The sequence below is a fragment of the Miniopterus schreibersii genome (assembly GCF_964146895.1).
Source record: "Miniopterus schreibersii genome assembly, chromosome: 16".
Classification (NCBI taxonomy): Eukaryota; Metazoa; Chordata; class Mammalia; order Chiroptera; family Miniopteridae; genus Miniopterus; species Miniopterus schreibersii.
Window position 1 is genome coordinate 18,402,098 of NC_138116.1, and position 11,985 is coordinate 18,414,082.

Here is an 11,985-nt window from a genome sequence, read left to right on the forward strand (position 1 = left end):
CCACTCAGAGCAGGCAGAGGTGTATGCTCCCCAAATGCCCTGAGAAGGGTGCCAGGGTTTCAAAATTCTTGGTGCCTGTGTGAGCATCCCTCCTGGCCTCAGACAAAGGGCGTTGTCGCCTCACCCTGGAAAATGCCCCAGGCAAGGATATCTGGGACCTGCACTGGGTAGGGCCTGCAGGGGCAGGTGTTGGCCTGTAGATTAGGGTGTGTGTGAGGAGGTGACTTAGCCCTTGTCCTTTCCTCTCTCTTCCCTCCTGACTGTCCCACCTATCCCAAGAGAGCCAGCAAATTCTAGAGTCAGCGTCCACTCAGACTCTCAGGCAGGGTGGCATTTGTCCCAGAGTCACCTTGGCACCTCTCTGCCTTCTCAGAGATGGAGGGCAAGAGGGAAAAAAGGTTCTGCAGGCAAAGAGAGAGTGAGAGGGCTCTGGGGGAGCAGGCAGAGGTGCCAGAGCCTGGCCAGCTGCCCAGGCCTCAACCCCTCAGCAGCACCATGTGACGCCCCCCTCCCTCCTCTGTTATTTTTGGAGCCACCCTCTCATACTCTCAGCTGTCTTAAGGTGGCACTGCCGGAACCCAGTGCCATCAGGCCCAAAGAAGCCAGCCTCCCTTACTGATCCTTCTTCCCCTCCCCAAACCAGGGACTGTGCCAGGGACCAGCTGGAAGTCCCCCGAAAGTCTCCTCTGGCCCAGCAGGGGACCTACCCATCCCAGAGCTGTTTGGATTGCAACCTGCTTTATAACACTCAGCGCCTTCTATTCCTTGGGGCCTATAGGTAGGGAGAAGGGTCACAGCCTCTTTAAACATATTTTAGACATTTTTGAATAAAACAAATACACAGGATCATATAATGAGCCCCATCTGTCCATCACCCAGCTTCAATCGTCATCAACTCATGGCCAGTCTGATTTCATCTATTCCCCTCCCAGTTTCCCCTATTTAATTGCCTGTATCAATATATCAGTATGTATCTTTGGGAGAGGATAATTTTTTAAACATAATCACAATTATTACACCTAATCACATGATTAGACCTTAAAGTTAATAATTCCTTAATACCCGATCTATAGAGTTCCAATTTCCAATTTCTTATAAATGTCTTCTTGTTTGTTTTTGTTTGTTTTCGGTTTGTTTTTACAATATATTTGTTTGAATTGTGGTTCAAACAAGGCACACACACTACAACTGATTGACAGGCCTCTTTTAAATCTCTTTAAATCTATAGGTTCCCATTCCAACTCTCTCTCTCTCTCTTTTTCCTTGAGGGAACCAGGTTATTTGTTGTGTAATTTTCCACAGTCTGGGTTTTGCTGATTGCATCTCTACCGTGTTCTCTCACACGTTCCTCTGACCTCTGTACTTCTTGTAAGTTTCATTTCCTGTACATTTTTATTTCTCATAAAATGTAATTGGGTCAAGAGTCTTGATCAGGTGTAGTTCCATTTTCTTTGGCAAGACCACTTCATAGGTGCTAATGTTGTTTCTTCCACCCAAAGGCACAGCAGCCATTGTTCTCAGTACCTCCTCCATCTGCTCGTTTTTATTTATTTTTACAAAACTGTGGTATTCAAATTCAATCACTTTCCTTTATTAGCTGGAATAATTCTAGACAGAAAAACTACCCTTCACGTACTATTTGGTTATTGAGTGATATGCAGCTCATATAGGAAAGACAGGAAAAATGCTTGACTCTATTCCTGTATTTACCAATTTTCAAATAATGAGTTGCTTCTCTAGCATCCTCTGAACTGTGACCAATTAGCTTTTTAAAATTAGTAGTATAATTATGAATTTATGGCTTTAAACGTATTCGACTGTTTCAATCCCTCCGGGTACTAAGTTGTCCCATCTTGAGTCCAGATTTGGTCCTCACCAGTTGGAACATCCATCTCGGGGACTGGAGGTCAGGTCTCTGCCTCTCCGTCTCTCTCAGCTTTGTCCCCACAAGGCTAGCCGGACCCTTAGCTAGCTGGTCCTCTGTCCCTGCTACTTTGCCACCTGCACCTGTCTCCCAGCTTTCTGCCAGATCTTGGCCCCTCAGTGTCTCAGTTTAATCCCTCTGGTCCTTTGTACCTGTCTCTCCCCATCTCAGTGAATGTTTGCTGAATGAATGAATGAATGAATGAATGAATGAATGAATGAATGAATGTAATTGAATGAATGTATCGTCTCCCCAACTGTCTCATCCCACTTCCATCTCTATGCACCTGTCTCTTGATCTCTGATGGCCATATTTTCTTCGTCTGCATCTAAAACGAGGCATGATATGCTGTTTCAGAAGGGACAAAGGAAAGGGATTCTCGTCACAGTGATCTGATTGTCGCATCTGCTTCCCAGACTCCACCCACCTCTTTCTCCGCCAGCCTCTACGCTGCCCCCAGAGCCACAACAAAGGCTGAGATCTGTCAGCTCGCCGCCAGAGGGCGCGTTCGAGGCACCAGCCCGGACCTGCGCCTGCGCAACATTGGGGTCGAGGGGGGTGCGGGGGTGGGGGTGAAGAATTCGGGTGGCGGCGGCGCGCCCCGCCCGGGGTTGGGGATGCGCGGCAGAGGGGCGTGCTGAGAATGGCGAGTAGCGGGAGCGACGGAGGAGGGGACCCGCGCCTCTAGCGGGACCTCGACCTCCCCCTCCGGGGCCAGAGGATGTTCTTCCAAACGGGGAGGAGAACCCGCCTGGGGGCCGGGTGCTGGACACGATTCCCCCTCCCCCCCGGCCTCCCCGTCATCTGGGCCAACCCTCCGACTCCAAGGACATTTCTGTATTTCTCCGCTCACCCCCACCGATGACATTAGGGGGCACCAGCCTGAGGACCTAAATGTACCTAGAATCCTCCCTTCTTATTAGTGTTCTTCAGCCCTCGAAGGGGTTCCTTGGGCCCCGTGACCGGCCAAAGCCATCAGTCATGAGTCTGAGAATGCCCGAGGCCATCCCTGGCCAACTTTTTAGTTTACAGAGAAGAGGGGGGTGGGGGGGTGCCCGAGGTCCCACAGCACAGTAGTCTGTACAGCAAGGCCTGTGGACGTGAGGCCCAGAGCCCTTTCCGCCAAGACACTCCTTCTCTGTAAAGGGAGGGTAATAAGGGCGGTGAGATAATGGAAGCAAAAGTGCTTTGTAAACTGTAAAGCTCTGGAGAAAGTAAGGGGTCTTTATTTATAGCTGACAGTGCAAGACAATAGCTGCCCAGGGCCAGTCTACTGGTGCAGCCTGAGAGCTGGAGAAGTCAGTTTTAGAAGCCACCACTCAGTAATAGAAGAATTAAGAAAATAAAAGAAACAAAATCTCTGACATTTTTTGCAGATGTTATTATTTATATAGAAAATCCAAGAGATTCTACAGGCATGTTATTGAGCAAGAGAGATCAGCAAGGTTGCTGGACAAAAATTAACATTCCAATACAAATAAAGTACAAAATTCAACAGTGATTCCGTAATGAGCAATAATTTACCTGAAACTATATCTTTTTAAAAAGAAATCATTCACAATAAAATTAAAATTGTACAAAACCCAGAAAAAATGTAGAAAAGACATTTAAAGATATTTGTGAAGAAAAACTATAGGCTATAAAAGGAATAAATTGAGAGATGGAGAGATGTCATGAAGACAATTTCTCCATATTAACCTATCGATTTAATGCAAGTCTACTAAATATTCCAAGAGGATTTTTCAGAGAGCAAGGCAAACTGATTCTAAAATTCATATGAAAGAGCAAATACCAGGAAGAGACTAGACAATTTTGAAAAAGAGTAAGTCCCTAGCAGATACCGAGCGATGGTAATTAAAACAATGTGGTATCAGCACAGGGCTAGACAAAGAGATCAATAGAATAGAGTCACAGAAACAGTTCCAAGTGTGTGTGGGAATTTGATTTATGGTGGCAGTGGCAATGCAATTCAGTGAGAGAGAATAAGCTATTCGATAAAAAAGTGTTGTGACATTTGGCTTTTCATATGAAAAATCTTCACACCATCCATAAAGATTAATTCCAGATGGATTAAAGACCTAAAAGTGAAAAATAAAACTTTAAAATAATTAGAAGAAAATGTAGGAGATCTCAGGGTAGGAAAAGATTTCTTAGACAAGAAACACAACTCATAAGAGACTGATCAATTTATTTTACTACATTACCAACAAAACAAAAAAAAAAAAAGAAGAAAAGCTTTCTGCTATGAAAATGACATTATAAACAAAGTTAAAAGACAGTGACAGCGTAGGTGGTAATGTTAGCAGCACATAAAACAGGTAAAGGTATAGTATCCAGGATATAAAGTCCTCCTACCAATCAATAAAGAAAGCAGACCTTTTCGAGTGCCACCCCACTGGCTTTCTCCCCTCTTCCTTGCTAATAAAACCGTATTGTGATTCAGGAATCAGGGGTCTGGGCTTTGCGGGGGGGCTGGGCCTGCCCCATCAGGTGGACAGTGATTGGTCTAAATAACATGATTTTTAAAAATAACATGAGAATTCAGTTCCTCTGAGCAATGATTGGTTTAGGTGTGGGCACGTATGCAATGCTGTCCACTGAGGCTGGAAGGGAGACCTCCTGCGGGGCCCCTGGGAAAGAGACACTAAGGAGGCATTCAGGTTCTTCTGCCTCTAAACATTGTTGTCTTCACTTGACACTCAGAACCAAGACGCCATCTTAGTATATTCTCTAAAGATGGTTCAGGCAAGTACAAGGGTGTTCACTGCAGCCCTGCTTATAATAGCGAAACATAGAAACAACCCAAATCCTTGTCAGTAGAGGAAGTGACAATTATAAATTGTGGTATATTCGCATGATGAAATAATACACGGAAGTTGAAATGAAGGAACCAGTCACATTGTATCAACGTGGCTTCACGGTGAAAAACATGTCCTGTGGGGGGGGGGAAAGACATAAAAGTAGGCAAAAAGGCATAGTCTATATTGTTATTATTACCCTCACCCAAGGATATTTTTTTCCATTGCTTTACAGAGGAAGTGGAAGGGCGAGAGAAACATAGATATGAGAGAGACACATCCACAGGTTGCCTCCCACGTGGTGGGTCAAGCCTGCAACCAAGGTTCATGCCCTTGACCGGAATCAAGCCCGAGACCCTTCAGTCCACAGGCCAACACTCTAACCACTGAGCCAAGCTGGACAGGGCAAGTAGACATAGTCTATAAAGCCACATGAAGAGTTAACTGGCCCTTGAGGGTTAGTTATTAGCAGAATTTAAATTTTGATTCTAGCCATTTGGACTGCAAAGTAACGATGAGATTAAAGGAATACATAATTGGAGTACTTTGGGATTGAAGGCTTTTTCTTTTTTAATAGACAGAAATTTTCATAAATATTAGCCATGCTTTAGATACCAGGTAAGAAATACTACGTTTCCCCTGAAGATATCACCTACTGGAGTGTGGACCCTACTGGAGTGTGGACGTGTGGGGAGGGGGTGGGGAACTCATTTACAACGTAATCTAAAGGAGATAAACATCTGTGGGGATAAGTATCCAGTGATGATTATATGCAGGAAAACAAGCCATTTTTGGCCTCTATCCCAGTGAACTTGAGGTACTCATGACGAAGCACTTGAAGCACTCGATTGCACTATGACCTCCTTGAGTGACCTGGGCGGTTCCTCTCTCACTATTTGTTTCTGTTTAATATGCAAATGTAGTGTGAGATGTTCAGTGTGTTTGCATACGCTGACTTAAAGTGAATTTAAGTACAGTTTTCTGAAATATTTCTATTGAAATAAATTACTCAAAAATAAAAAATAATAGACAAATGATACACAGTGTGATGGTTGTTATACACATTTTAATAATACAGAAAACATTATATTGCTTTATGGATATTTAAATGTGTAGGGGAAACATGAAATTATGGCTAGACTTAAGAAGGAAGGAAATTCTGACACGTGCTACAATATGAATGAACCTTGAAGACATTATGCCAAGTGAAATAAGCCAGATACAAAAGGTCAAATACTGTGTGATTTCATTTATATGGGGTACTGAAAGTAGTCAAATTCATAGAGACAGGAAGTAAAATGGAGGTTGCCAGGGGCTGGGGGATGGGCACATGGGGAGTTATTATTTAATGGGTACAGAGTTTCATTTGGGAAGATGAAGAAAGTTCTGGAGATGGAGGGTAGTAATAGCTGGGCAACAGTATAAATGTACTTAATGCCAATGAACTGTACACTTTAAGTGGTGAAAATAGTAAGTGTTATGTATATTTTACAAATAATAATAATAATTTTGAAAGTATGGGCTCCAAAGGATGCATTCCCAATTTGTGAGAGTGGGTAGGTGGGCAGCAGGACTGGGGGGGGGCTCACTCATCATCTCATATTCTAGTTCTTTTATATGATAGGACCTGAAGGAAAATGACACAATGCTAGATTTGTAACTTCGGTTTGTTAGATGATTCCTGAACTTTTCTTATTTCTTTTTTTTTTTTTTTAATCTTCACCCAAGGATATTTTTCCATTGCTTTTCAGAGTGTAAGGGGCAGGAGGGGAGAGAGAGAGAAACATCAGTGTGAGAGAGACACATTTATTGTGTCTCCTGCACATGCCCCGACAAGGACCAAGGACCAAGCCTGCAACTGAAGTACGTGCCCTTGGGCGGAATCAAACCCAGGACCCTTCAGTCCACAGGCTGATGCTCTAACCACTGCGCAAACCCGGCCAGGGCCGAACTTTTCTTATTTTTAAAGGAACTTTTCAAACTAAGAGTAAAAAAAATAATAAGTATAAATAACTTTTTTTGGAAAGAGGAATTCTGTGAAGAAGCACTGCCCTGAGGTGGCAGGATTTGTGCCTCCACCGCTCACCCCCAAGACCACGTGAAGTGCAAGGGGTTGAGTGTGGGAGACTGGAGAGCTGGCCTTACCAAGGCTACACCTGTGCCAGGCGCCACGCCAACCTGGCGGAGCCTGGCAGAGCCAGTCAGGAGGGGAGCTGGCAGGGGCAAGATGCTCTTTCCCTTGACCCAGGACAGGTGAGGCAAAGGCTGGTGAAGGAAGGTGACTCTGAGAGATAGTGTCCTCCAGCACCCACTGCAGGGGATCCAGAGAGCAGATGAAAAATAGAAACCACCATCAAAACTCAGGAATGTGTATTATTAGCAGTTGGAGCAGGCAGCAGAAAGAATTCTTCGAATCTGCTGATGACAAAATGTATTGCCCAATCTTTCCGGTTATTTTTTTTTCTTCTTTGACCTCCCTGCATATCTCTGGAGCTCCCACGGCTATGGCTGTCTGGGTTGCAAAATACATATTTACAGGCCCAGTGAGCCCAGCTAAATATAGGCTTTCTTTTAAAGCAACTGATGATTTGGAGAAATCTTTCCTATGTCCCACCCCTTCCCTGCCCCCCAACACACACACACACACACACACACACACACACACACACACACACACACACACACATTCCTCCTTCTTGGTCTCCCTCCTAGATCTCCAAGTTGCATCCCAACTTTCCCAGTGGCACTAGAGTGAAGTGTGGAGGGTGAGTGAAAGAAAGTGGGGCAGAACAGAGGGACACAAGGCAATCTTCTAGCTGTGGGACAACCCCAGGGAACCCCTCTCCCTGCTGGGCAATGGGGGACTAAGGAACCAGGAAGCAGGAATGAAAAACCCTTTGGAAGATAGGGAAGAGAGGTCACCTTCACTTCAAAAGATGATTCCAAAAGATCTGGAGGCGCTGCAGGCAGGGGGTGCATATATTGCAGAATTGCCTATAATAGACCTTACAAGGAAACAGAGGCCCATGCCTGCCCCATGAAGACTCATGGAAAGAGGCAAACACCGATCAATTTTCAGCCATACCGCCCCACACATGAGCACACGTGCAGACGCATTCATGCGTGTTCAGATACACAAGCAATCAATAACAGCCAACACCAAGCTCCTATTTTGTGCCAGGAGCTGTTCGCAATGCTTTATGCATTTTGAACTCTCTTAATCCCCATAACACTATGAGGTCAGTTTATTATCTCAATTTGGTAGTTTGGAATTTGAAGTCCCTTAACTGGGAAGTGGCAGCTTGGGGATTGTAATGAACATGATCCGGTTTCAAAGCCCACGTTCTGCTCTGCTCCACACTGATTTGGGGGAGATCCAGGGTCGCCCATGCTCAGGAGACACACTCAGACACCCAAATTAAGCATTTTGAAAAAATAGGGGCTTCGAGAGTAGAAATGACTAGTCCAAGATCACCCAGCAAATGGGTAGAGTTAGGACTCAAGTGAGACCTCTGAACCCTAGCCTGGTTTCTTTCCTCCAAAACTGGATAAGTCACTTTCCACATCTCAGTCTTCCTCATTCCTCCTGGGAAGGGGTCAGCCAAGGGCCATTAAAGGCCATCCAACACTGACATCCTGGATTTGAGTTGGGTACATAAAGCACATACACATATACATACACCTTTACAGCCTTCTTATAGCAGAACAAGTCCTTAGCAGAGGAGAACGGATAAAGGAGCCAGGAACCACTGGCTCAACATAAAAGGGCTGAAGGCCAGCCTCTCATCTGATCTGGCCAGGGAAACACCCCTTTCAGAGGCTAAGTCTCAAGGTCCCAGGACTGGGAAGAGAAGCCAGCCTTGGCACCCAGCCAGGGCCTGAGCCCGGGGTGCTGAGGGTTTGGTACTTATCACAAATCAAGTCTCTCCCTGCCATCATCACCCATCTTTACAGTTACATCTAGTGTTTAAAACTAGCAAGCCTCAAGGAACAGGGGGTATGAAGGTCCTTATCAGATTTGGGGGTTGGTGGGAAAACAGGGAGGGGCTTTGTCAAGGAGAGTTGGGGATGGATTATGTCTCCCTATAGAAGCCTCCAGCCTTTTTAGCAAAGACTGTAAAAGACATCTCCTTCCTACACACCCGATCTTCTGTGTTCCAGTCACTTTCACCTGTTTATCCTCTCAGACCACAGAGGGGCTAAGTGACTTGTCCAAGGTCACACGGCTAGTAAGTAGTAGAGCCAGGATTTGAACTCTAACAGCCTAGCTCCTGGGTCAACTTGGGGAACCACTCCACCCTCTATTCCAGGGCAAAGGTAAGGAAGGAACTTTTATTCAAAGATCACCAGGCAACTTGACCATCAAGGCCCCCTCCACAAAGGACAATGAAAAAGAAAAAAAAAAGAATGGCCAAATTATCCTGGGGTACTGGACTGGAGGACACAGGTGAGGATCACAGCCTAGGAATAAAAATTAGATTTAAACCCTCCCATTTGGATGACAACCCTCCCTAAAGTAATATCCTCCTCATCCTCACATGCATGGGGAGACCTGGCCAAAAATGTACTGCCCCAAGCAGGCAGGGAGGGGATGAAGGAGATAAATCTCCCAGGCCTGCTGGCTTGGTGTCTGACTCCAGGGAAGGAGTGATGGTAAAGCACTTATTGCTCAATAAAACTTCTTCGGGAATTCTGGCTGGGGTGTCATTGAGCTAACCAGGAGCCCATGAAATAATAATCCCACTGATTAGCCTCAGTCATCCAAGCTCTGGGCTGGCTCCACCCTCCTGCATCCCAGAGCCCTTAAAGGGGTTTCACTTTTGGAAGTCCCAGGGCAAAGGAGACCCAAGCATCCCAAGAATTCTAGTTCAATCCAAGGTGCTGCTGAAGATGTTGTTGGGGGTCCTAGGGCCCCTGGGCCTGAATGCTGGTTCTCAGCTCCTCCTCCCACCCTTAGGAGCTGTCTTTCCCACCTGGCCAGAAGCGTGGGCACAAACCCCTTGGGCTGGGACCAGTTAAGATGACTCACCAAAGGGTGTGGGAGATTCTGGGCAGAACACCCTGGGGCATTCGACCTCCAATTCACACAGAGTTTCTGAGGACACTCTGCCCAAACCCTCAACACCAGCTAGGTGAGATTTGTCTCACCCACTTCCATAGTGGGGTTGGGGGGCAGGAGGGGGCCATCAAGCACCAGACTTGTGCTTGGAAACCCAAGTCCCAAAGCTTGATCCTGAAAGGAGGGAGAGGAAACTGAGGTTGGCTTCTTCTCTCTGCCCCATGCCAAAGTGTAAAACTGGGGAGGGGAAAGTTTCCTGACCAGCTGGGCAAGGCAGAGGCAGGTGGCTTTGGAAAGCCTGAGGTCTGGGTTCATTTCCCGTCCCAGCTCAGAACCCAAGTCTTCCCTCTCACTTAGTCTCAGGCTTGCCAGCCTCAGGATCCAGTCTTGTGGTTCCTGGCCCCTCCCTGTCCCAATATTCACGGTTCCCAGGCGGCTTCCCACACCCCATCCCCCACGCTCTTTTACACGTGCTAACCGGTTTCTACCCCACGAAACCCACACACACACCTACAGTGGAGGGGTGGAAGGATTCCCTTTGACCGCCCTTCCTAGGCAAGGGGGGGGACTGGGAAGGGAGTGGGAGATTGGGAAGAAGAGGAAGAGGATGGAAGGGAGGAGGGCGGGGGAGGAGGCAGAGGCCGCAGGAAGGCCTGAGATGCAGGAAGCAGCTGGGAGTGGGGGGAGGCTTTGTGCCTGAGTTGTTCCCTGGGTCCTAGGGTCCACAATATTCGCCATTTTCTGGGATCTGTGGAGTGAAGCAGTGCATCTGGACCTGTCAGGGTTAGAGGGTGGACGTCCACTCCCAGGCCCCGGAAGCTGGGGAGGAGTCGAGGGCAACCTTAGGCCCCTTGTGTACACGGGGGGTGGGGAGAGTATCGAAACAGCTTTCTGGGGTGCCAAGACAGAGGATGTGTAGGTCACTGCCACCCTTCACCCTTCCTCCCTGCACACACTTGCACACAGTGGCCAGGATCCCTTAGAGCAGAGACCCAACCTAGAGTTCTCACTAGTGAAACTTTGGCCCCAGGCCTCCAGAATTGTTCCTCCAAAACTTCTTTCTCTTTGAAAGGCAAGATGCCCCAGAAGGGGCATGAAGACAGGGATCTGCTCCCTCCCTTCCAGCCTGGGTGCAGAGCAGGCAGGTGATAGGACAACCTCTTCAACTTCCCAAGGGAAAAGGCCAGCTTGGGTGAGAACCATTTCTGTTCTCCAGCCCCCTTCCTCCTCAGCACAAGGCCAGCAACACGGGGCCAAGGTTTCACATCTTAGAGAGTGGGTGCAAAAGGTTCCCGGTGGGAAATTGTTAAAATGCAGATTCCAGGGGCAGGCTGCTGAGATTCTGCTTCACAAAGTTTGGGGAGGGCCCCCATATCTGAAATTTAAAAAATTTAAAAATCCCAGAGTGACTTTGATGCTGATGGCCTTGAACCATGCTAGGGAGATCAAAGACCATGAAGGACATAATCCTTTGCTCCTTCCCACTAATCTCCCTTCACTTTTGGGTTGGAAAGGGGCGGCACTGAGACCACTGTGTTTGGATTGCCTCCCTGCAATATATAGTGGGGGTGCGGTAATGTGGGCTGTTATAAGCAGCAGTCAGAAGTTCAGATGGAAGCGTTGAAGAGGACTGGCCAGTGTCTGGGGTCAGCGGAATGCTGTCGGCGAGGGACCGGGAGGGGATACATTTGGGTGGAGGGGAAGGGGAGGGCTCACAGACGCCGGCCCCGGAAATCCCATCCCTCTAGGACCCAGAGGTGCCAGTTCCCCAGCGGCGGCGGCGAGAAGGGCAGCCGCTCGGTCTCTGGCAGCCGCGGCTCCGGCAGAGCCCGAGAAAGACCGAGGCTCGGGGCACGGGGGGGAGGGAGGGAGGGAGGGTGGCGCGGCGGCAGAGCGGCCGGGGCCGGCCGAGCAGCCATGGACGCCGGGGTGCCGGGCCCCCCGAGAGCCAAGGTCCCTGGCCAGGGTGGGGGGCGCCCAGGCTGCCAGCCCCGCTGACACCGCCTCGGACGATGTGAACCGGCGCCTTTGCCGCTGCTTCGCGGGCAGGGCGCGCGGTCCCACCGGCTCCGCCGCCGCTTCTAATTTGGTTGGGGGCGACCGGACCAGGCCGCTCGGGCTTTGGCGGAGGGGCTGGATGTCTTTGGCAGCTTGATTGGGGGAGGCGACCCACACAGGGCGCTCGGAGATTTTTTTCTCCCCCC